The following is a 26,078-nucleotide window of genomic DNA, read 5'->3' as shown; positions in this document are numbered from 1 at the left end:
CTTTAAATATTTGGTAGAATTCGCCTGTGAAGTGATCTGGTTATGGACTTTTGTTCATCGGGAGGTTTTTTTTTTTATTATTGATTCAATTTTTGCTGATTATTGGTCTGTTCATGTTTTCTATTCATTCCTGTTTTGGTTTTGATAATTTGTTTCCAAGAATTTATCCATTTCTTCAGGGTTGTCCATTTTGTTGCTGTATAGTTTTTCATAGTATTCTCTTATAAATGTTTGTATTTCTGTGATGTTGGTTGTGATTTCTCTTCTCTCATTTGTGATTTTATTTATTTGGGTTCTTTTTCTTTTCTTTTTGTTGAGTCTGGCCAGGGGTTTATCAGCTTTATAAATTTTTTCTAAGAAACAGCTCCTGGTTTCATTGATCTATTTTATTGTGGTTTTTTTGTTTTTAGTTTCTATATCGTTTATTTCTGCTCTAAAGTTTATTGTTTCTTTCCTTTTGCTGGCTTTAGGCTTCATTGGTTGTGCTTTTTCTACTCCTTTAGGTGTAAGGGTTTATCTGAGACTTTTCTTGCTTTTTGAAGTAGGCCTGCATTATTATATACTTCCCTCTTAGAACATAATTTGGTGCATCTCAAAGGTCTTGGACCATTGAATTTTCATTTTCATTTGTTTCCATGTATGTTTTTATCTATTCTTTGACTTACTATTTGATCCATTCATTATTAGTAGCATGTTGTTTAATTTCCATTTATTTGTGGTCTTTCCAGACTTTTTCCTGTGGTTCACTTCTAGTTTCATAGTGTTGTGGTCAGAAAAGTTGCATAGCATGACATCAACCTTTTTTTATTTGTTGAAGCTTGTTTTGTGACCTCATATGTGATCTATTCTGGGGAATGTTCCATGTACACTTGAAAAGAATGTGTATTCTGTGGTTTTAAGAGCGAATGTTCTCAATATGTCTGTTAAGTCCATCTGGTCCATTGTGTCATTCAAAGGCATAGTTTCCTTGTTGATTTTCTCTTTAGATAATCTGTCCATTGATGTAAGTGGAGTGTTAAAGTCCGTACTATTATTGTATTATTATCAATTAGTTCCTTTGTGTTTCCTATTGTTTTATATATTTGGGTGCTTCCACGTTGGTGCATAAATATTTACAATTGTTATATCTTCTTGTTGGATAGTTTCCTTTATTATTATAAAATGCCCTTCTTTGGGCACCTGGGTGGCTCAGTAAGTTAAGTGTGTGATTTTGGGTGAGGTCACAGTCTCATGGCTTGTGGGTTCAGGCCCTGCATTGGGGTCTGGGGACAGCTTAGAGCCTGGAGCCTGCTTTGGATTCTGTGTCTCCCTGTCTCTGCCCCTTCTCTGCTTGCACTCTGTTTCTTTCTCTCTTTCTCATAAATAAATAAATATTTTTTAAAATATATAAAAATTGTTAAATGCCCTTCTTTTTCTGTTACAGTCTTTCCTTTAAAGTCTAGTTTGTCCAATAGAAGTATTGCACTCTGCTTCTTCATCTCTCTCACTTTCAATCTGCATGTGTCTTTAGGTCTGAAATGAGTTTCTTATAAGCAGTATATAGATAGGACTTATTTTTTTAATTTTTTAATGTTTATTTATATTGAAAGACAGAGAGAGACAGAGCATGAGCAGGGGAGGGGCAGAGAGAAGGGGTGACACATAATCCAAAACAGGCTCCAGGCTCTGAGCTGTCATCATAGAGCCTGACACAGCACTCAAACTCACAAACCACGAGATCATGACCTGAGCCAAAGTCAGATACTTAACCTACTGAGTCACCCAGGCACCCCGAGAAGACTTATATTTTATCCATTCTGACATCCTGTGTCCTTTGATTGGACTGTTTAATTCATTTACATTCAAAGTAATTATGGGTAGATATGTATTTATTACCATTTTCTTACTTGTTTCGTGGTTGTCTCTGGAAACTTTCTCTGATCCTTTCTTGTCTTTGTCTCCTTCATGCTTGGCTGATTTTATTTAGTTATATATTTGAATTTCTCTTTGTTGCTTGCACATTTATTAGTGGTTTTAGATACACAGTTACCATTAGGTTTGTATATAAACTCTTCTGCATATAGCAGTCTATATTAACTTGATGGTCACTTAAATTTGAACCCATTCTTTTCTTTACTCTTTAGTGTTTTAGGTATATGCTATTATATTTTATGTGCTTTATGTGTGTGTGACTTCCTTGACTGATTTTTACAGAAATATTCATTTTTACTGTTTTTGGGGTTTTTGCCTTTATACTTTCCCTTTTAGTCTCTCCTTTTTACTCAAGGAGTCCCCTTTAATATTTCTTGCAGGGCTGGTTTAGTGACTATGAACTCCTTTAGTTTTTGTTTATCTAGGAAACTCTTTATCTCTCCTGTTCTGAATGATAGTCTTGCTGGATAGAGTATTGTGGGCTGAATATTTTTCTCATTCAGAATTTTGAATATATCATGCCACTCCTTTCTGGTTTGCCAAGTGTCTGTTGGGAAATCTCCAGCTCACGTTACGGGGTTTTCCTTGTATATTAAGGACTTCTTTTATATATATATAATTTTTAATGTTTATTTATTTATTTTTGAGAGAGAGAGTGTGTGTATGTGTGCGTGAGTGACAGAGGAGCAGAGAGAGAGAGGAAAAGAGAGAATCCCAAGCAGGCTCCATGCTGTCAGCACAGAGCCCAACTGCAGGGCTCAATCTCATGAATTGTGAGATCATGACCTGAACTGATATCAAGAGTCTGACACTTAACCAACTGAGCTACACAGGCACCCCAGGGACTTCTTTTGTCTTGCTTATTTTAAGATTCTTTTCTTTATCACTGTATTGCAGATTTAAACACAATATGTCTTGATATTGGCCTGCTTTTGTTGATTTTGATGGGATTTCTCTGTTCCTCCTGCATCTGCATGTCTCTTTCCTTCCTCAGATTAGGGAGGTTTTCAGCTATTATTTTTTTAGATAAATTTTCTTCCCCCTTTTCTCTCTCTTCTTCTTGTGGGACTCCTATAGTATGAAAGTTATTGTTTGATGAAGTCCACTGAGTTCCATAAATCTACTCTTGTTTTGCATGACTCTTCTTTCTCCTTTTTGTTCACCTTCATTATTTGTATTATTTTGTCTTCTAGGTCACTAATTTGTTCCTCTGCTTCTTCCAACCTTTTGTTCATTGCATCAAGCCTGCTTCCAATCTCATTTACTGCATTCTTTATCTCTAATTGACTTTTTAAATTTATTTACTTATTTTGAGAGAGAGAGAGCATGAGTGGAGGAGGAGTAGAGAGAGAGGGAGAGACAATCCCAAGCAGGCTCCACACAGTGCAGAGCCTAATGCAGGGTTCAAATCCACAAACCGAGAGATCGTGACCTGAGCCGAAGTCAGATGCTTAACTGACTAAGCCACCCAAGTGCACTGATTGATCTTTTTTTAATTCTTTTATCTCTGTGGTAAGATTCTCACTGATGTCTTCTATTCTTTTCTTAAGCCCAGTGACTATCCTTATGATCATTTATTTATTTATTTATTTTTTAATGTTTTTTATTTATTTTTGATACAGAGAGAGACAGAGCATGAGAGGGGGAGGGGCAGAGAGAGAGAAGGAGACACAGAATCTGAAGCAGGCTCCAGGCCCTGAGCTAGCTGTCAGCACAGAGACTGGCGCAGGGCTCGAACCCACGAACTGAGATCTGACCTGAGCCGAAGTTGGAGGCTTAACCGACTGAGCCACCCAGGCGCCCCCGATCATTTCTTTAAATTCTCCATCAGGCATGTTACTTATATGTGTTTCATTTAGATCTCTGGCTATGGTCTTATCTTGTTCTTTCTTTTGGGATAAATTCTTCTGTGTTCCAATTTTGTCTAAGTCTCTGCCTTGTTCTCTGAATTAGAAAAATCATTTCTGTCTCCTGTTCCTGAGTAATGGCCTCATGAAGAAGAAGTCATGTAGTGTAGAGGGCCTGGTGCTTCAGGGAGCATCTCCAGCGTGTGCTGCATGTGCTCTGCTGTTGTGTTCTGGCTGCTCTATCCTTCAGGCCAATTGTCTGCAGAAGCTCTCCTTGCCTGCTGTGGGCACTGTTTGGTCAATGGCCTGAATGTGGTGAGTTTTAACCAAAGGTGCTCTGATCTGCTTGCGAAATGATTCCTGTCACCACCTCCACTGTAACTGAGGCCTTACAAAACTCTGGCTGGAAGATGTGGTGTGGACAGGGGTTTGTCCTGGTCTTCTGGGGGAAGGACCCACTGCACTGGGACTGAGGCAAATAAGACTGAGAAGGGCAGTTCCACTGGAGCACATGGAGGTGGAATTTGGTGTAACCAATGTAGGCATCCTGTGTTAGCACTGCACTGCTTTCCACAGGTGGCTCTGTGTTTATGCCAAGGGGTGGGAAGGGAAAGTTCCCAGAGAGGTGTTTCCATGAACACTGCCTCTCAAGATGAGTTCTGAGAAGAGCAAGTAATCTTTCCACTTTGTGCCCCAGGCCCTCTTCCTTTTTTTGGGGGGGGGTGTCCCTGGTGTTTTTATTCTTTTTTTTAAAAATTTATAATAGTTTATTGTCAAATTGGTTTCCATGTAACACCCAGTGCTTCTCCCCAAAAGTGCCCCCTTCCATGACCATTACCCCCATCCCCTCCTCCCCCTCCCCCTTCAGTCGTCGGTTCATTTTTAGTATTCAGTAATCTCTCATGATTTGTGTCCCTCGCTCTCCCCAACTCTCTTTCCCCCTTCCCCTCCCTATGGTCCTCTGTTAGGTTTCTCCTGTTAGACCAATCAGTGCAAACATATGGTATCTGTCCTTTTTCACTTGACTTATTTCGCTTAGCATGACACCCTCGAGGTCCATCCACTTTCCTACAAATGGCCATATTTCATTCTTCTTCATTACCATGTAGTACTCCATTATATATATATATACACCACATCTTCTTGATCCATTCATCAGTTGATGGACATTTAGGCTCTTTCCATGATTTGCCTATTGTTGACAGTGCTGTTATGAACACTGGGGTACAGGCTTGGCTGGAATAGAACCCAGGAGGCACTGGGATCCCAGAGGATACTTCTCTCTGGAAGAGAAGGCAGGCAAACAACCTGGGGGCAGATATAATGGAAAGATGGATTCTAATCTTCTGGGCTCTATTCCAGCCAAGCCTGGTGACCTTGAAGACTCTCAGCCTTAAACCCTGCTGATTGCTAATGGCTCTGGGGAAACATTCCCCTTGTGGGTTCCCCTGTGTGCTCTTCTGGCTCTCTCACCCTTGTCTGAGACCACAGCTCCCTCCCCTCCACAGTAGCCAAGATGTGTTTCTCCCCTAAAACTGCATCTCTGCACTTCCTACCCTCTTTGATGTGCTCTCTTCTCTCTCTTTAGTTGTGGAGTTTGTTCTGTCAGTCTTCAGGTCAATTTCTGGGGTATTTAGGATGACTTGATAGTTATCTAGTTGTGTTCATGGGACTAGGCGAGCTTAAGGTCCTCCTATTCTGTGGGTGTCTTCCTCTGTTCCTCTCAGAAATCCAGTCTCTTGATGATCTGGAATACCCCAGATCTCATTAGGTTGTTGAAGTTACCATGATCAGTCTGAAATACAAATCGCTTTTCCAGCTTATTCAGTGATTTCCCTTCTTTTTTTTTTTTTGGATATACTTCTAATCCCTTATCCATAATATGCAAGCTACAACATGATTATGTTCCCATCTGTCTCTCCACCTTGTCCTCTATCACACCCTCAGGTTCTTTTTCTTTTGTAAACATTGAGACATCTTGGATGTCATGCTGCACCCTTCCAACCCAATACTGAGTTTTCAAATACAGTCCTTCATCTCATAAACTTCTACTTCTATAAAATGAATTTTGGTCGGTAACATCCCCCAGAAAGCCTTCCCAGCTGGGACTTAATTTTCAAGTAATTTTCAAGATACCACTTACAGCTTGGTTAAGAAGCTGGGTGGTGGGTTTTAAGGGTCCAGAAAGAAACTGGGAACAAGAACTAAAAAGCCATTAAAACCTCTAGAAGTCCTGGGGTGTCTGGGTGGCTCAGTCAGAGAAGCGTCCGACTTCAACTCAGGTCATAATCTCACAGTTTGTGAGTTCGAACCCCCCGTCGGACTCTGTTCAGACCGCGTGGAGCCTGGAGTCAGAGTGATATTTCCATTTTCAATTTTTTTAATGTTTTTCTTTATTTTTGAGAGAGAGAGAGAGAGAGAGAGAGAGAGAGTTAGCAGGGGAGGGTCAGAGAGAGAAGGAGTCACAGGATCTGAAAACAGGTTTCAGACTCTGAGCTAGTGGTCAACACAGAGCCTGACGCAGTGCTCAAATCCACGAACCGTGAGATCATGACCTGAGCTGAAGTCGGACACTTAACCAACTGAGGCACCCAGGCGCCCCTTTTTTTTTTAATTTTTTTAATGTTTCTATTTATTTTAATATTTCCATTTTCAAAAGCAAAGAGAAATGGATCCTGGAACCCAGGAAAGAATATTCTTGATGGAATTGCTCAGGAAAACCCTCAAAAAGATAACAGAGAGATAGTTTGGGGTACACAAATGGAAGCTTTGGCCACTGTGTTGGAATGGCACCACCAACAAACAAGCCAAATTTTGTTTCTTTGTTAATAGTGTTAATGAAACTCATAGGTAAAGGATTGTACAGGCGTAGTGAACCTTAAATTCAACAGGGTATTTGAAAAGGCATTTAATTATGTATTTGTGGGGAAAAAAAGTTTTGGATTAGTAGTGATTTGAACAGTTTTACCCAAAGGATAATGAACTGACATCAACCCGGTGTGTCGAGGAGAGAGGTCCAGGGTTCAGTACTTAGCCTAGCTTTCTTCATTTAACCCCCACAACAACCCTGCAAAGTAGATAATGTTTTTACAGTGAGGAATACAAGGACAGCGAGGTAAGAAACTCGTGCAAAGCCTCACAGCTAGTAAATCAGGAAACCTTCCTGGAGAAATCCAGCTCTAACAGACAACACTATGTGATCTTGGGTGAATTACTGACTGCTATGAAAATCAATGTCTTGGGGCGCCTGGGTGGCTCAGTTGGTTAAGCCTCCGACTTCGGCTCAGGTCAGATCTCACGTTTGTGGGTTCGAGCCCTGCGTCGGGCTCTGTGCTGACAGCTAGCTCAGAGCCTGGAGCCTGCTTCCGTTCTGTGTCTCCTTCTCTCTCTGCCCCTCCCCCTCTCATGCTCTGTCTCTCTCTGTGTCAAACATAAATAAAACATTAAAAAACATTAAAAAAGAAAAGAAAATCAATGTCTTCATTGGTGAAACGGGGATAATAACGCTTACTACAGGTTTGTTAGGACGATAAGGCTGCTTTTATCCATTCATTTAACAAGTATCAATCATTGCACAAGATGTTGGGGTTACACGGGGGGGGGGGGGGGTAGGGGTGGAGACAGACGTCCAAGGAGGAGGAAGGGAGACACATTATACCAAGTAAACAAGCAAATAAATATCAATTGCAAACTGTATTAGTACAATGAGGCAAAAGTACAGGTGTTGTGAGAAAGAAAACCAGGTGGAAAGTGATTTAAATTATAAACCTTTAGGAACCCTGCTTCAGTAGACAAAATGTCAGAGGAAAAAGAGAGATTTTAAGCTAAACCTTTAGGAATGGGGAGGATTTGGATTGTTACAGGAGGAGAGGCAAGCATTCTTAGACAAGAGGGAGAGGTTCAGGGTTCCTGGGTGTCTCAAACAGTTAAGCTTCTGACTCTTCATTTCGGCTCAGATCATGATCTCACAGTTTGTGGTTTTGAGCCCCACATCGGGCTCTGCACTGACATCGGGCTCTGTGCAGAGCCTGCTCTCCCTCTCTGTCTGCCCCTCCCCTACTTGTGCTTTCTCTCTCTCTCTCTCTCTCTCAAACTAAATAAATAAAATGAAAACAAAATTTTTAAAGAAGGAGAGGTTCAGACAAAACAAGATGATATCTGTTCCCCAATATTATAGCTTATAAGTAGATATTCATGTTTACCCTCTTTAGGTTAAAATATAAGCGTTATGTACCTTTAAAGATTATTAAATAAACCTATAAGGAAATGCCTCTAAGAAGATAAGCTTGTGTTATTACAGGGCAATTAGAGGTTTTGAGGATTAAAAATGAGGACAATACATACAACAGAGCTAAGAAGGAGCTTAAGTAAAATGGATATTGAGAATTGAGTGAGAATTGGACCCGAAGGAACTCTAAACTTAACTTCTTTGAAATTTAATACACTTTTGCCCTCGGTAAGATTTCTGGCCTGCATGCTTGTGGTTTTGCATTTGTAATAAAATACATCTAAGGCAGAGCATAAGATAGCAAAGAGAATGAATTTAAGCAAAGTTTTTGGACAAGGAAGCCCTTTAAGGTGTAGGACACATGAGGTATTAAGGCCTAGTTATGGGGCAGAAGTATTGGGATCTCAGTGCGCTTTCTAATGATGGCAATAAAATCATATCATGATTCGAAGGGGCTGGCATGATCATGAGTGAGTAATAAAAAGCCATTTTTGGGGCGCCTGGGTGGCTCAGTCGGTTAAGCGTCCGACTTCGGCTCAGGTCATGATCTCACAGTCCGTGGTTTGAGCCCTGCGTCGGGCTCTGTGCTGACAGCTAGCTCAGAGCCTGGAGCCTGTCTTCAGATTCTGTGTCTCCCTCTCTCTCTGACCCTCCCCTTCTCGCACTGTCTCTCAAAAATAAATTAAAAAAAAACATAAAAATAAATAAATAAATAAATAAAAAGCCGTTTTCTGCACGGTTTTCCTCCCTCCGAAAGCAGTGCAATCACAAAATGTATAGAGATGCATGAAAATGCACCGATAGAAGTTGTTTTTTGTTTATTCTCAAACTGGGCAGATGCATAGTAAAATGGCATATCCATTCTCTGCTTTCTTCTAGTGTAGAAGGGGCTAAAATCCCAGGTAATAGATCGAAAGAGGGTACTTTGCTCAAGAGAACAAACTCCATTAAAAAACTGATTTTGGCGGGGCACCTGGGTGTCTCAGTTGGTTAAGCATCTGACTTGGTTTAGGCTCAGGTCATGATCTCATGATTTGCGGGTTTGAGCCCTATGTGGAGCTCTGCAGTAACGGCTGGATGCCTGCTTGGGATTCTCTCTCTGTCCCTCGCTCTCTCTCTATCCCTCTCTCTCTCAAAACAAATACAGAAACATTTTTAAAAATCTCTTTTTATTTTTCTCTGAGAATGAGGTGAGTTGATGGGTCCACTTAATGCTGCTTTAAATAGACAAAGCACGGGTTGACAAGAGTAAACCTTAGTTTTCTTTTTCAACGAAAGAACCAAAGGGAAGACTTCAGCACAGATAAGATGGAAGGAAAGAAGGAATTTTTGACAATAGAGATCTTCTAATAAGCACCTGACTGGATTACTCGATGACCTTGGAAATCTTCTATTACATGAGTGCTAGGTTAGGGGTCAGAAGACCTTTAAGCTTAGTTACTAACGAGTTCCATGACCTTGGGCAAGTTACTTAGCCTCTCTGGGTCTTAATTTCTTCCAAATTTCTTTAAAATGACAACTTTGGACTAACAAAGGACACTTGAATTCTTAGCTCGATTTTCATCTTGCTGTGATCATGCCCACCTAAAACCAAGGAAATGGGTTAGATTTTCCTGGTACAATGTTTGGACTTTGATGCTTTGCAAAGAGTACTATCCTCTCTCTTGGAACACTTTACAACTGCCCTTTATGCTCATTCAGTACCAGAGATGAGATGTGGGCTCTGTCTGCTCTCCCAGTCTTACCATTTCCATTATTGCCCGAGAAACAGAGGGTAATGACAATCTTTTCTTCTTTTTGTTTTTTAAGTTTATTTGTTTCTGTGAGAGAGAGAGAGAGAGAGAGAGAGAGAGAGAGAGAGCGAGCATGATCAGGGGAGGGGTAGAGAGAGGGAGACAGAGGATCCGAAGAGGGCTCTGTGCTGAGAGCAGAGAGCCCAATGTGGGGCTTGAACTCCCAAACCATGAGATCATGACCTGGGCCAAAGTTGGACGCTTAATCAACTGAGCCACCCAGGCACCCGACAATCTTTTCTTTTAAGCCTCTTAGGACTGGTACATTTGGGATGTTCATTTGCAAGGCTGCAGACCTACTCCTATGGATATTAATTAATGTCAACCAACATTTCTTGCACAATTCCATCACGCCCCAAGAAAACGCAGAAATTAATGGAAGACAACACCGCCTCTAAAGAGAACTTCACAAAAATGTGCTATATTCTATGATGGAGACATACACATAGGCCCACAAGGGGCCTGAAGAAGGCGTTCAGACCAAACCAGGGCTGCAGGGAAGGCTTCTTGGAGGACAGGACACTTGAAATGTGTCCCAAGGAATGAGTAAGACAGGATTTCAGTTAGGGTAGCCAGATACAATACGGGACCCACAGTTACATTTGAATTTCACATAATAAACCATTTTTAGCATACTTTTTGATATAATCTTGTCCCAAATACCACGTGGGATGCAATTACACTAAAAAAGTAGTCATTATTCATTTGAAATTCAAATGTAAGTGGGCATCCTGCATTTTGATTTGTTAATTCTGGTGACTCTAGTTTTGGCCTCAGCTCTATCTGCTCTTTTATGCCCTTGACATACTACAGTATTCATCTCTCTGCAGGGCTGGTACTGGGCAGCCTCACCCCTTCCTTCTCCAGCTTTTTCCTAGAGCCACCATTGCTTAGTAGTGCGGCCCGCCCACATTAAGTTCATTACTTTCCACTTTATGCCAACACCATCCCGTAACATTAATTTCTACATAAAGACTAATCATACTGTATTGCAATTATTTATGTAGTGTCTACCTTACTAGTAGAACATAAGCTTCTAGAGGGGTGCCTGGGTGGCTCAGTCGGTTAGGCATCTGACTCCTGATTTTGGCTCAGGTCATGATCTCACGGTTTCATGAGTTTGAGCCCTTGCATAGGGCTCTGTGCACTGACAGCGTGGAGCCTGATTGGGATTCTCTGTCTCCCTCTCTCTCTGTCCTTCCCCTGCTCACGCTCTCTCTGTCTGTCTCCCAAAATAAATAAATACATAAACTTAAATATATACACACACACACACACACACACACACACACACACACACACATACATATATATGCACATCTGGAAAATGATGCCATATTCATCTTGGTACATTCAAAGTACCTGGAAGCAGATAGATCTCCGTGAACATTTGTTGCCTAAATGACTATATGTAGGCGTGAATGGTCCACGTATCTCTGATTTCTCGCTCTAATCAGAGACAAATAGGAATGACATTTTGAACTGGACTGTTTATATTTCTTTTCCTATTTTCCTTTGCAAGTTGAGTATATTGGATGTTTATCATATAGTGGACACTTTTCTCCCTTTTGACTACCCAGGATCTAAACTCCCTTCTTGCATTTGGGGAATCTGCCATTGAACTCACACAATGACATGGTAAAGGACAAGGTACTGGTGCTGTGGCATGGTCCTGTGACCCAAACAGAGTTAATTAATATGGACTTTGAATTCAGAATGCATTCAGGGCTTTGAGATCAGAATGGATGATCAGGGCAGCTTATGCTTTACTCTGGCAGTGCTCGTGATGGCCAACAGTGCCTAATGGTGGCCCTCTAACCAGAGAACTTTCCCTCTGGATGACTGTAATAGTCTTCAGTGTTGTTTGTCAAGTGTTTCCAGGTCTTTTCTTCTTTGGGGTACCTAGTCAATTTCATTTCCTGGCTGCCTTGTGGTTGAGTGCGGCCATGAGACCTGTTATGGCTCATGAATTGTCCTGGGGGTCATAAGTGTTAGCTCAGGGCTGAGAATTTGATTGGCTGAGTGACACCTTCCAGAGTCCTCTTCTCCTTCTGGCAAGGATTGAGGTGGTGGCCGCCTTATCAATTTGGGGCCCCAAGTGACTATGTTGAGCAGAGGCACTCTGTCAACCCAAGATGGATCTGTGGATAGAGCAAGAAATAAGCCTTTATTGGTTTAAGCTGCTTAAACGACCTAGACAGTCTTGTCACTTGGGTTTATGTTTATTTATTAGCCTGGTTATTTAGTAATCCCACTGATCCTGTGAGCCAACCTCTCTCTTTTCAACAAGTTCTTTCTTTCTTAAGATAGACTTGAGGGGCACCTCAGTTGCTTGAGTGTCCGACTTTGGTTCAGGTCATGATCTCATGGTCTGTAAGTTCGAGCCCTGTGTTGGGCTCTGTGCTGACAGCTCAGAGCCTGGAGCCTGCTTTGTAGTCTGTCGCTCCATCTTTCTCTGCCCCTCCCCTGATCACTCACTCACTCTCTCCTTCCTTCTCTCTCTCAAAAATAAATAAACATTAAAAAAGTTTTAAAGATAGAATTGATTTCAGTTGTTTGCTACCAAGAATATCAAGTGACCCACTAGGGATACACTGACAACTATTCCAGAAGCTGTTCATTGCAATGTCCCAATTTTAATTTGTAAGAAGAGAGTCATTTTGGCCTAAGAGCTGTTTTCAAATTATTGTGGACAAGAAGTAGAATACCCAGGGGAACCTGGGTGGCTCAGTCATTTGAGCGTCCAACTCTTAATTTGGCTTAAGTCATAATCTCGAGGTACATGAGATCAAGCCCCGAGTTGAGCTCTGTGATAACAGTGCAAAACCTGCTCGGGATTCTCTCACTCCCTCTCTCTTTGTCCCTCCCCTGACTGCATATTCTCTCTCTCTCTCTCTCTCTCTCTCTCTCTCTCTCTCTCTCTCTCTTTCTCTCTCTCTCTCTTTCTCTGTCTCTCAAAATAAAAAAATAAACTTAAGGAAAAGAATATCCCCTGGGACATCTGGGTGGCTCAGTCAGTTAAGTGCCTGACTTCGGCTCAGGTCATGGTCTCACGGCCCATGGGTCCAAGGCCCGTGTTGGGCTCTCTGCTGACAGCTCAGAGCCTGGAGCCTGCTTCGGATTCTGTGTCTCCCTCTCTGCCTCTACCTTGTTTGCAGCTCTGCTTCTGTGTCTCAAAAATGAACAAACATTGGCATACCAGGGTGGCTCAGTTGGTTGGGCGTGCGGCTTTGGCTCAGGTCATGATCTCACGGTTCGTGGGTTTGAGCCTTGCATCGGGCTCTGTGCTGACAGCTAGCTCAGAGCCTGGAGTTTGCTTCAGATTCTGTGTCTCCCTCTCTTCCTGGCCCTCCTCTGCTCACGCTGTCTCTCTCTGTTTCTCAAAAATAAATAAAAAAACATTAAAAATTTTTAAAAATGAATAAACATTTTAAAAAATTAAAAAAAAGAATATCCCAGAGGAAAGAACATTGCTAGAAATCCTAACATTCTATGGCTTGGTAGCTTTGCCACCTCTGGAATGCAGCTGCCACTTCACCTTTTGAAACCCCTTCTTCCAAGTTCAGCATGAAGGTCAAACAAGAAACGTCATGTGAAAATGTCCTGTAATTTTAGCAGGGCCTTGTGAACGTGGCGGTTCGTACCTGACCCTGGCCGGGACTGAGCCAGTCCATGTCATGGAAGATTTAAGGAGCCCCACTGCAGAAACATTTGAGACTGAATTACTAAGTAGTTATGCAAAGAACAGATCACTGCAACCATTGAGTCAATGTGAGAGGTTAGGGCATCCCATCTAACGAGACCTTCACCTGAAAACTTGTGGCAACTGCTTCTGGATTCTTCTTCTACTTGACAAAAGCATGGTAGCAGACCCCTTGTGTGCATCGCCTCATGTCCGCCCAGCACACCTTTTGCCCCGGCCATTGGAGGGGCAACCAAATTCCACTCAAGTATAAACCCACAGCACCTTATCTTAACGGCATCTTGAATGTCTCACTTTCTGCCCCCGGGGTTCGTGTGATACCACTTTATAGAACACCCACAGAAACTCTCCCAGTGCTCCTAGATGCATCGGCTGCAAGTGTGCGAGAAGTAGCCCACAGGCCATCCTTGGCCAGTGCAGGATGTGAGTCGGTGGATAAATGCCCTCTTTTTCTGGACCACTGGCAGACAATTGTGAGGCTTCTTCCATACAGTTCCCTAGAAAGTTCCAGTGAGACTGAACCCCGGGTGCCCATGTGGTGTCCCTCCTTCCTTTGTTCCCTTTCCCCAACCCATAGTACCATACGTTCCCTAATTATCACAACAATAATCAATTGGCTGCCTGGTGTAAGGTTGTTAAATTGTAATTGTACCAAGTAAAGGTATTCTAGGGACTATCTACTTTTGTACTCATCTTATGAAAGAAAGGACATGAGGGGCATCTGGGTGGCTCAGTCGGTTAAGCGTCCACCTCTGGCTCAGGTCATGATCTCACAGCCATGAGTTCAAGGTCCGTGTCGGGCTCTGCTGACAGCTCAGTGCCTGGAGCCTGCTTCGGATTCTGTCTCCTTCTCTCTCTGCCCCTCCCCTGCTTACATGGACACACATGCTCGCTCACTCTCTTTCTCTTTCTCTCTCTCTCTCTCAAAAATAAACACTAAAAAAAGGTTAAAAAAAAAAAAAGAAAGAAAGGACATGATAACACCCCAAAAAGCAGTAAGGATATAATCTCCCTTTAGGCGATGGTCTCCAAATTGGGATAATCATAGTTTTCTGACCATTTTACTACTCTGTTCTTAGCTTCCCCATTTTGGAGAGGGTAGATAATGCGCAGTGAGCACAGGCGTTGTCTGTTACCTCTGGGCTCCTATGCACCGTCCACTGCTCCCTTCTCGAACTCTTTGGTCCCTGCAGCCTCTCTTTCTTTGATCTCTGTGTCCCTTTCCCCCATTCCTCCTGGTACTGTCACCCAGCTCTGTTCCCTGTGCTACGTGTCATTCTTCAGTTGTGTGATCTCTCAGCAACTCCCAGCCCTGGTAGTCACGGTGTCCTTATACTGTCATATGTACTTACATATGTATTTTTACCAAAGGGGTGACTGGAGTTTTAAGCCATCTTGTAAATAACCAAAGGGTAGGGCTAGAGCCTGCGGAATTTGGACTCTGCCATCCTGTCCCTCTGACATAGACAGGTTCTGCCCAGGCCACACCCTGGGGCCTTGCCATTCTTGTGAGAAATGTTAAGTCAGGCAGAAAAGGACAGATATCGTATGTTTTCATTCATAGGTCTAACAGGAGAAACCTAACAGGGAACCATGGGAAGGGGAAGTGAGGGAAGGGTTAGGGAGAGGGAGGGAGGCAAATCACGAGAGACTCTTGAATACTGAAAACAAACTGAGGGCTGAAGAGGGAGGGCGGAAGCCGAAGGGGGTGATGGTCATGGAGAGGGGCACTTGTGGGGAAGAGCACTGGGTATTATATGGAAACCGAGTTGACAATAAACTATTTAAAAAAAAGAAATTGTTAACAACTCTGTTATGAGCGTGGGACTGTTCTCTTCCCCCACACTGATTGGGTATCCGTTTACATTACTTGAAAATTATTCGTAGCTTGACGTTCTGTCGGTTTCTCTGGTTAGCCTGTTTGAAATTACTTTTCTACCAGTTAGTACTCTTTTTTTCTGTTCTATTCTTGGACTTTCTAAGGTTTGTACTTCTAAAAACTTTTCTGTTTGATTAGCTCTAAAATTTCTGTGATCTTTTATTTCTTAAATCACCTTTCTATGTTTTCACTTTTTTATTTTTCACTTCCGATGCACTAACAAACCCTTTTGATTTCAACTCCTTGCATTGTCACCATCCTGTTTAATTTTACATAATAGTTTACTAGGATAAATATCCTCTTTAATTCTGAGTTGTCCACCATTACCCTTCCCTGTTGTCGTTTCTACCACTCATCGTAACCTGCTGTTTTGGTTTTTTCAGGAAGAAACTGCTGTTTTATTTCATCGTTTGCTTCACATCCAGATCCCAAGCAGAGCAAAGTTCTTTTTCCTTCTTCCTTTCAGGAAGGTGGCTTGTGTCTGGTGAGCGTTCTTACTGACTCATTCTTTTTAGTGTTTGAGCTTCATTCAAGGGTCTCCGTTCCGACATCTCATGCAACATGCCTCCAAAGCACTGCCTCCTGTTCTGTGGCGCCTATATTATTTTTTTATTAAAAAATTTTAATGTGTTATTTACTTTTGAGAGAGAGAGAGAGACAGCATGAGCAGGGGAGGGTCAGAGAGAGAGGGAGACACAGAATCAGAAGGGCTCTGGGCTAGCTGTCAGCCTGAGACTGAGCCACCCAGGCACCCCCTGTGGCACCTTTAAAGGCCAATTCCTGGTGTTAGGACAATCATCAAAGACCGCAGGATAGCTGTAGTTGTCAACGATCACTTGTATTTCCGTCTGCCTCCTAAGTTTTGGTCCCTTGTGACTTCTATCACTTTCTTATTAACTTGGCTATACATTGAAAACAATGTTTGTTATGTCTCACTATACTTTTTATTGAGATGATATGCACAAAGCATAAAATGAACCATCTTGAAATGTACAATTCAGTGACATTTAGCACATTCACCATGTTGTCCAAACAGCACCTGTGTCTACTTCCAAAACATTTTCATCACCCCCAGAGGGAAACTTTTACCCAATGAGCAGTTAATTCCCCATTTCTCCCTTCCCTGAGCCCCTGGCAACTATTGTTCTGCTTTATATCTTTATAGATTTACCTATTCTGGATATCTCATATAAATTGTATCATACAGTATGTAAACTTTTTGTGTCTGGCTTCTTTTATTTGTTTGTTTGTTTTTAAATGGCTATTTATTTTTGCGAGAGAGAGAGAGAGAAAGAAGGATCCAGCATGAACGAGGGAGGCGCAGAGAGAGAGGGAGACAGAGAATCTGAAGCAGGGTCTGGGCTGACAGCAGAGAGTTCGAAAAGGGCTGGAAGTCAGGAACTGTGAGATCATGACCTGAGCTAAAGTCAGACACCTAACCAACTAAGCCACCCAGGCGCCTCTGGTTTCTTTTATTTAACATAATGTGATTTTTGTTATGTTTTATGTAAGAGTTTTTAGCTATTTTATATTAGGAGAACTTTCAGGACATCTAGTATATATATCATGTTGCTGGAAACAGAAGTCTGATATTTGACTATTAATGTTACCATGAGTAGGAAATTAAAATTGAAAATTCCTTTTTTTTTTGTGAGAGAGAGAGAGACAGAGAGAAAGAGCACACGCACGTAAGTGAGGGAGGGGCAGAGAGAATCCCAAGCAAGCTCTGCATGGCCAGCTCAGGGCCGGATATGGAGCTTGAACCCACTGTCTTGAGCCACCCAGCTGCCCCAAAAATTCCTTTTAACTGATATTTATCTTTCAACGCTTCAAAACTTTCACTCAATGCTTTACATTTAAACCAAAAAGCAAGGAGAAGAGTTTTTCCTAATATTTGTTCAATAATTTCCTAAAACAGTGAAGATTCAAAATATAAATTCATTGTATCCAATTTGAACCGCATATTAACCTTTACTTAATAAATGATCAGAAAAATGTTCTCTTTTCTAATTTCTCCAGAGGGAAAAATAATTTTTTGAAGCAGGAAAAAATACACTATAAATGTATCCCCTTGCTTTTCTTTCCCATAGGAATCAATTTTTTTTCATCCCATAGGGATCAATTTTCAATGAGCTTCAGAAAGTAGTTGGAAGTAGCAATTCTTTCTCAAAGTAATGAAATAATGTCTCCAGGATAGGAGAGCCAGAGGCAAACAGTATGGGAGTGTTGGTAGAGTGATTTCGAATGTCCAAATTTCTCAAGGGTTTTTCAACCGATAGAACACAATGTTTATCAACTGAGGACAGTCGCCTCTTGGGAGGTTTTAGATGTTCAAGGATCTCTTTCCTTTTCTTTTATCATTGGCAATTTTTCTTCTGCCCCAAATTGTAGATGTAAAAGCATTTATTAAAGGTAATCATCTCTGTGATTAACCATGAATGACCTGCCTTTTATTGGCAGATGCATCCATTTCCATAAGTGACCCCGACTGAAGGGTCCAGGATCACTGAAGTCAGGACCTTTGAAGTGAACATACAGGATCTCAACGGACAAGTTCATTGTTTGCCTTTTCATCTTCTAGTACTCATGTCTGGCAGCTCTTTTATTCTTAGAGACGAGCCTCTCTAATGCATAGGCTTTGTGCAAATTGTCCCCTATTTGTCTCAATTGGAGAAGAAAAGAATTACATTAGAGACTTTTTAGACCTCCAGTTCAACTGGGACCGGATGCTTTCATCTAGACTAATGATTCTCAATGGGGCGGGTAATGTTTCTCTCCCGGGGGATACTTCACCGTGTCTGGGGACATATTTGTTTCTCCCAAACAAATGAGGGGCGGGGAGTGCTGGTGCTACTGGTATCTGGTATATAGAAGGCTGGTGTAGTAGTTAGGGTTCTCCAGAGAAACAGAACCAGTAGGATGGTGAGATGATAGAGACAGAGACAGAGACAGAGACAGAGATAGAGATATATATGATGAGGAATTGACTCACACACCTGTGGGGGCTGAGAAGTTCCATGATCTGCAATCTGCAACATGGAGATATTGCCAGGGGTATAATTTGGTCCAAATCCAAAAATCCGAGTTCCATGTTCTGCTGCCTGCACGCCAGAGACCCAGGAAAGTCAGTGGTGGAATTCAGTCCAACTCCAAAAGCCTGAGAACCAGAGGAGCCAATGATTTCGATTCTAGTCTGAGGGCCAGAGAAGATGAGATGTCCCAAGTCAAGCAGGTGGGCAGGAAGCAAGAGGGGCAAATTTTTCTTTTTTCCATCTTTTGTTCAATGTCAGCCCCCCAGTGGATTGGATGGTGCGCACCCACCATTGGGGAGGGCAGCCTGCTTTAGTAAATCCACCAATTCAAATGTGAATCTCCTCAGGAAAGGCTCTCACAGATATGCTCAGAGATGCTTAATCTGGGCATTCTGAGGCCAGTCCAGTTGACACACAAAATCGACCATCACGCCACCCGGAAGACTGCTAAGCATCCCACAATATGCAAAACAGCCCCCATAACGAAGAGTTTTTCTGTCCCAAATGTCAACTGTACAGAACTTGAGAAACTCTCATCTAGCCTGAAGCAATTCTAGGGTTCAAATCTTGGTCTTTCTTGCCCTCAGATGATTTTCAATGACTTTTAAAAGTGCATTCAAAGTCGGTCAAGCCAGAGAATATGCTCTTGATAGTAACAAAAAGTTCGAGAACCACCACTATTGAAACTCTTCTTTGTAACAACAGCTCCCCTTTGCCCAGCCTCTTGCCCAGATGCTCCATTCCTTCTCTGATAGCTACTCTTCACCTACAGATCTTGGTCTTCCTTCAAGACTCACCTCAAGGTCCCTTCTAACTGATTGACGTGTTCGTTTATTTGTTCATTCATTACACACATTGAGGCTCTGCTGAACATCACCACCACCATGCTAAGGGCTGAAGACATAGGAAAAGCGTCCCTCCCTAGCACAGAGTTCCTTGAGTAGCTCATTGCTGGAGGAATCCTGACCTCTTTTAACCCTGCCTTTTCTCCACAATTTAATACTTGCTCACATATTATGGTGTTACTCTCGAATTGACCTCTTTGTGTTGATTTCTCCTCCTGAGCCAGAACATAGTATCTTTCCCGGCTAGGGTTGCCAGAGAAAGTAGGGGACATCCAGTTAAATTTGAACTTCAGATAAACAACGAATGATTTGTTTTTTTGTATGAGTATGTTGCAAGCATATATGAAAAAAAGCTTACTCATCGACATGCAAATGTTAATTGGGCATCCTGTATTTTTATTTGCTAAATCTGACGGCCCTGTTGCAGGCAAGGGTTCTCTAATATTTTCCCTGCATCTCCAATGACATATGAGAGAGGCCTGCATGCACAGTCGGTCCTCAAACAAGCACTCATATAAGCAGCTGTCTCATTACTTTGAGGTAGACCGAATGTTAAAATATTGTTCCTTCTCTCATACCCTTGGCATAGTTAAATCAGCCGTGATCCGCAGCCAGGGCAGGCTTCCAGGAAATGGTGGGGGTAAGGATATAACTTCTAAAATACCAAATCAGGACAGGAGAAAATCCAGGACCTAGGGAAATATTTTCCCTCGGAGAGGATAGGGTGGGTGAGTTTGTCTTTTAGTCCTGAATGTTCACGTAGGGCAGTGGTGTATTGATAAGGCCAAGAAATAACGTGTTTCCAGTCTCAATTACAAAGATAGTTAACCGTGGAAATTTAACCTTCAATAGTATTGCCTTTTCATCTAGCATTTTGCTATCAGTGAGCATTATGCTGTTTCTGCAGTAGACATTGTGAGTGAATAGTCTACGCTGATCAAGTAACCTGACTTAAATGCCCAGAAAATACAAACAGCATTGCTAAATGACATTCATTTATTCTGATTCCAGTGGGTTAGAGTTTCTGTTGAAACACCAACTGCAAGTATTGCCATTCTGGAGCCTGAAAAGCCGCTGCTATCTGAAATTTGTCAGTAAGTGTTACCTGCACAGTAAAATATTAAACAGGAACTGCAGTCACATAAAATGCCATGACAACTTCCAAACACGTGAGCTTTTCTTTTTTTTTTTTTCATAACCAGGAGTCCTGCGTTCTTATCTCAGCCTTAAAAAATGCCTGTTGGGGCACCTGCGTGGCTCACTCAGTTGAACGTTCGACTTTGGCTCAGGTCATGATCGCACGATTCATGAGTTTGAGCCCCGCCTCGGGCTTTCTGCTGTCAGCACAGAGCCTGCTTCAGATCCTCTGTCCCACTCTCTCTCTGCTCCTCCCTTGCTTGCACTCTTTCAAAAATAAACATTAATGGGGCGCCTGGGTGGCTCAGTTGGTTAAGCCTCCGACTTCGGCTCAGGTCAGATCTCACGTTCATGGGTTCGAGCCCCGCGTCAGGCTCTGTGCTGACAGCTAGCTCAGAGCCTGGAGCCTGCTTCCAGTTCTGTGTCTCCTTCTCTCTCTGCCCTTCCCCCTCTCATGCTCTGTCTCTCTCTATATCAAAAATAAATAAAACATTAAAAAATTTTTAAAAAATAAACATTAAAACAAAAATGTGTGCCATTGGTTTTAGAAGGAAGAGGTTTCCTATGCGTGCATAATATATATTTGAATTATTATATCCGATATTATTTTATTTCAGAGATCTGCTCAGGTTTTCTACCTTTGAGAATACATTTCAGGTTTTTATAGCATGTTGCACACTTTTTACTTCACTTCTTTTTATAACTGTCCCTACTTGAAACCTTTAATGAATCCCAACATCCATAGTGAAGAACAAATTTTGTTCTTTTTAAAAATATGTATTTACTTTTGAGGGAGACAGAGAGAGTACAAATGGGGGGGAGAGCAGAGAGAGGGAGACACAGAATTCATAGCAGGCTCCAGGCTCTGAGTTGTCAGCACAGAGTCTGACAGGAGGCTTTAACCCATGAAACGTGAGATCATGACCTGAGTTGAAGTCAGATGCTTAACTGACTGAGCCACCCAGGCACCCCAGAACAAATTGTGTTCTTAAACACCTTTATTTCGTTATGTCTATAAACTGGATATCTATTGTTCAGAAGACTTCAAGTCAACTCAAGCCCCAGCTATTAGCATCATTTTGTAACGTGTAACCATCCTCACTGGGAATGTATCTTGAGTGGAGGCCATTTGTAGGGAGTCCCTCTTCTCATCTAATTCCTAGAGTCACCCGGCTCTTGATTGCAATCATCATCTGGAGTGTATGCAACACAAATATCTGCTTATAAGAAACCATGGAGAGATGATTTCACTCAGGACTACATAAAGAAAACCAAAGGATCGATTCTGCCACGGTAATGTTGCACTATGAAAATAGAATCATCTGCATAAGAATAACTCATTAAGAGTTAATACTGTTCAACAACCCGTAATTGGCATCCAGTGGGGCTGTAATCATCATTTCTAATTTCCTCTTCCCAAAAGAACCTTCATGGCGGCCATCTTGGGCAATGTCTGTTCTGATAGTCTCTTCTTCCTGAGCTGTTTGCGCTTCCTCTATGTGTCCCATACAGTCCGCGTCACACCATCTGTTCTGCTATGTCAACCCTTATAATAAAGTGATTAAGAGTCCTTGTTGTGATTTGTAGAGAGAATCTTAGTTGCGGATTTAGTCACAGTAATAAAATCACTTTGGATACAGTTGGTTTAGCACTTGTGTTGCAAATAAGGTGTGGTTTTCGTCAACATGTTGGGCCACGTGTCTATAGGAATGACCTCTAGCTTCCTGAAGTCTTGGAGCTTCATGTCTCTGCCTGACTCCCTATGTCTGTCTCCCTTAGCCCCTGCCCTGCCTGTGCTCTGGAAATCAGGCCATAGGGGAAAGAGCCCCACCCGGATCTTTGGGCAGGAAGATTTATTTCTCTTCCATCTCAATCTTGTGTCTATAAGCCAGCGTGGCACATCCTGACTGCTGTTGGCCTGTTAAGGCAAGTCCTGGACACCCACCTGTTGTCTGGCTTGTTCCTTCCAACTCCACTCAAGCCAGTTCCTGACCGGCACCCTGGCCCTGGGACACGTCTTTCCTTGGCATCTTAAATCAGCCTCTGTCCTTTGAGTTGGATCTCTAGCTTCTAGCCCAATGTCTGGGGAAGAGCTTTGACTTCAATTGAAGCTGGGTGCTCCCTAACTCTTGGGCTGCTTGAGGGTGTGATTTCCCCTCTAACCAAGTCCTTGAGGCCAAACGCAAGGTCTTGGTCCATCGAAAGGTCACCTATTGCCTCCTCGTTGTCCCCAAGGAGGGCATCTGGACACTCAGCTTAGGATCCAAGCTAACGAAGGATGCCTCGCTGGGCAGAACCAGAGGTCCCATAATGTTTAACAACTGTTAAACTGTTGATGAGGGTGGGGGAACCCGGTAGCTCTAAAACTCATTTTAAAACAAATTTTTCCAGCCCCTGTCAAACCTCCAATGTTCAAAACCAGCGAAATGTACAACGTAGATAATATCTGGCAAACTCTGTTCTGCACAGCCTGTCTCTTTATTGAAACCTCCCACAGCATCATAAGAGACTTGCTGAAATATCTGTTAATGAAAAGCTGGACAGCAAGAAAGAAGTAATAAGGACATTTTATTGCCTTGGCAGGCCTCTAATAAAAAAATGAAAGGAAAGTAAGTTTCTTTTAATTGACGAAGCACAGATATCATAAAGTTGGAAAGGTAAAGAAACAGTTTGGGGCAAGTGGCATTCTTGTGCACTTCTTAGGTAGAAGTGTTGAACGTGGCTCCACGAAATGAATTGGGCTTACCGTGATCGTCAATTTTCCTGTTTGTTTTTTGGAGGATTAGCACCTTTTCTTATTTATAAGGGCATATTTCCAGTGATGAGCACATGGCACCGAGTTGGTGTACAATACATCATTCTTGGGTGGATGAATGAAAGAGGACGCATGATCCCTTCCTGCAGGAATTTGTCACTTACTTGGGAAGAGAAGACACAAACGTACCCAAGATTAGACGGTGCTTCCTATTGTTTTATTTGTTGTTAATTTTTCACCATTCCTTTCTTATTATGCACTATTAGTTTTCGCGGTACGTGTAATAAACCTTAAAGGTGGTCAAAGATGTTCTTTCTTCACTGGGCTGTGTCCAGTCCTCCCAATGCTCCAGCCTCGTCCTCTGCCTGGTGGGCTCATCCTCAATAGTTGATTACCCCTGCTCGTCCTTCAAGTCCCAGCGGAAAAGTCATTTCCTCCCGGAAGTCCTCCTTGATTGCCTGGGCTAGGTTCTCTCACCCTGCTACGTGTTTTGGAGCAACATTCAGAATTGGGCTTGTGATTACTGCTCCTAGGTGTCTTCTCTGGTGGAGGGTGAACCCCCAGAGGGCAGGGGCAGCTCTGTTCTTGTTCATCAATTCCCCAGGGCTCAGCATAGCGCATATTCCATAAATGGAATATATATAACGACCAGACACCTTCATATTAGGACTACCTCAAGACAGGTCAAGAGCTCTGGAGTGTGCAGCTGGTTCTGGAACTGATGGAGAGTAGAGGCCTGGAGTACAGGAGAATGTACCCAAAGCCTGTGGTCCAGAAACCAGCAGCACTAGCAGCACCTGTTGCTTCTTAGAAATGCAGCTTCTCGGGGGCGCCTGGGTGGCTCAGTTGTCTAGGCGTCCAACTTCCGCTCAAAACATGATCTCACGGTTCGTGGATTCAAGCCCCGCGTCGGGCTCTGTGCTGACAGCTAGCTCAGAGCCTGGAACCTGTCTTTGGATTCTGTGTCTCCTCTCTCTCTGCCCCTCCCTGGCTCGCACTCTGTCTCTCTCTCTCTTAAAAAATAAATAAATAAACATTTAAAAAAAAGAGAGAGAGAGAGAGAGAGAGAGAGAGAAAAGAAATGCAGCTTCCCAGCCCAGACCCACGTGCTTTGTACTCACATTGAAGTCTGGCAAGCACTGGCTTAGAGGTTTCATGCAGAGAGAGAAGATGAACCCTGGGAGTTACCCCATCTAGGAGACTGAGGACCCTGAGCAGTCCTGAGCGACTGCCTGCACGCAGGGATAAGGTGGCCTCAGAGATCCGCTGACGCTCCAGAGGTCTCCTCAACCTGGTCTTGACCTGACGGAGCACAAGGTTCATGGACTACCTTTGCCTGGGGAAAATGCTGTTTGCCAGTGAGTTTTCTCCACAGACACCATGCCTCCTCTCCTGGCCTGGATACCAGTTGGATATCGAGAAAGGATAAGTCAGTCAGCCTGCCTTGAACCCAAAGCTGCAGACGCCCAGGCCTCCGGCTGAGTCCATATTTTTGGAGTTCTTTTTGTTTTTTTTTTAATGTTTTATTTATTTTTGATACAGAGAAAGACAGAGCATGAGAGGGGGAGGGGCAGAGAGAGAAGGAGACACAGAACCAGAAGCAGGCTCCAGGCTCTGAGCTGTCAGCACAGAGCCTGACGCGGGGCTCGAACCCACGAACGGGAGATCTGACCTGAGCCAAAGTCAGAGGCTCAACCGACTGAGGCACCCAGGCGCCCCTGAGTCCATATTTTTGGAGCCATGCCGAAGAGATCCCAGGCAGATCCTACAAGTATCCTCTCCGCCCATCTCACCCTGCCCCACTGGCCATGGGATTCACTTGCAGGATAGGTGAGGGACCAGAGTGTCCACAGGGCCCTGTGGATGGAGGTGGACAGGTGAGACTTGGCAAGGAGGAGGCCAGCCTGGGCTATCTTCAGAGTGGGGCAGTGGGGACCTGGGTTCAGGCCCAGGGGCTGTTTTATTTTGTTTTTATTTTTATTTTATTTTATTTTCGGAGCTCACGAGTGGGGGAAGGGCAGCGAGAGGGCGACAAGAGGATCTGAATCCAGCCCTGTGCTGACAGCAGATGAGAGGGAGGTTCATTTCAAACAATTCGCCAGGCCTGGAGCCTGGCCCCCCCCACCAAACCCACAGTGCCCCCACCCTGAACAGAAAGGCCTTGACACAATCATTTCTTGAAAAGCCACCCTACATTGCTTCTTCCAACTTTTGGAAAGGTGGCTTTCCAAGTACTCTGAAGAAACACATCTCTGTTTCACTTGGGCCATCTCGGCTCAAACACCTACCTGTATTATTGTTGAATCCCCCCCATGTTTGGCTAAGCCAAGGTCCCTAGACACACATCCCAGGGCCACAAATAACTGCCTGTTGCTTCCATCTTCTGGAGCTAATTGCCGACTTAAGGGCAGAGGAAGTGGCGGAGGTGGGGAGGGGGGTGTTTGGAAGGAGGAGGAGAGGGGCTTAGAACCCCTCCCAAGTATATGCCATGATAATGGCAATACCGGGCGATGGAGTAAAGTGGGTCTCAGAGCCTTCCTGGCCTTTTTACCTACTTTACCTCACTTTCCTCATCTGTAAAATGGGTTGTTAAAGGCTTAACCGAAATCATGCATGCAAAGCGCTTGATGCGGTGCTCGGGACCTGGAAAACGATCAATGAACGCTTGGGGTTATTTGTATTGCTCCCTTTGGGGGAGTGATTGCAGGGGGCTGGTAGCAGACATCCCAATGGGCCGCCCTCCCAGCCCCCAAGCTCAAGAACGCGCGACGGAGGCTGATGGGGAGCTAAAGGCAGCACGCAAGGCCCAGGCGCGGTGGCCCCTCCCCCGGAAGCCCCCCAATGCCGGCCCCAGGTGATCTCCCCGCCCCCGCGCCCGCCCTCCCCAGGTCTGGGCGGTGGAGCCGCGGGCGGGGGGCGGGGCTCGGCGGGCGATATAGCGGCTGGGC

General features: G+C 43.4%; 1 protein-coding gene across 1 annotated transcript in view; it reads left to right on the top strand.

Annotated features, from left to right (window-relative positions):
• Nucleotides 1-15,749: 15,749 nt before the first annotated feature.
• MAOB (monoamine oxidase B) overlaps nucleotides 15,750-26,078 on the top strand; it is a 120,325-nt gene continuing 109,996 nt past the window's right edge. The window contains exon 1 of the mRNA XM_029929937.1: nucleotides 15,750-15,845. The gene's annotated coding sequence lies outside the window, so the exon portion shown is untranslated. The remainder of the gene's footprint in view (nucleotides 15,846-26,078) is intronic.

This window comes from Suricata suricatta, chromosome X, assembly GCF_006229205.1.
Source record: "Suricata suricatta isolate VVHF042 chromosome X, meerkat_22Aug2017_6uvM2_HiC, whole genome shotgun sequence".
Classification (NCBI taxonomy): Eukaryota; Metazoa; Chordata; class Mammalia; order Carnivora; family Herpestidae; genus Suricata; species Suricata suricatta.
This window is presented reverse-complemented; position numbering and strand designations above follow the sequence as displayed.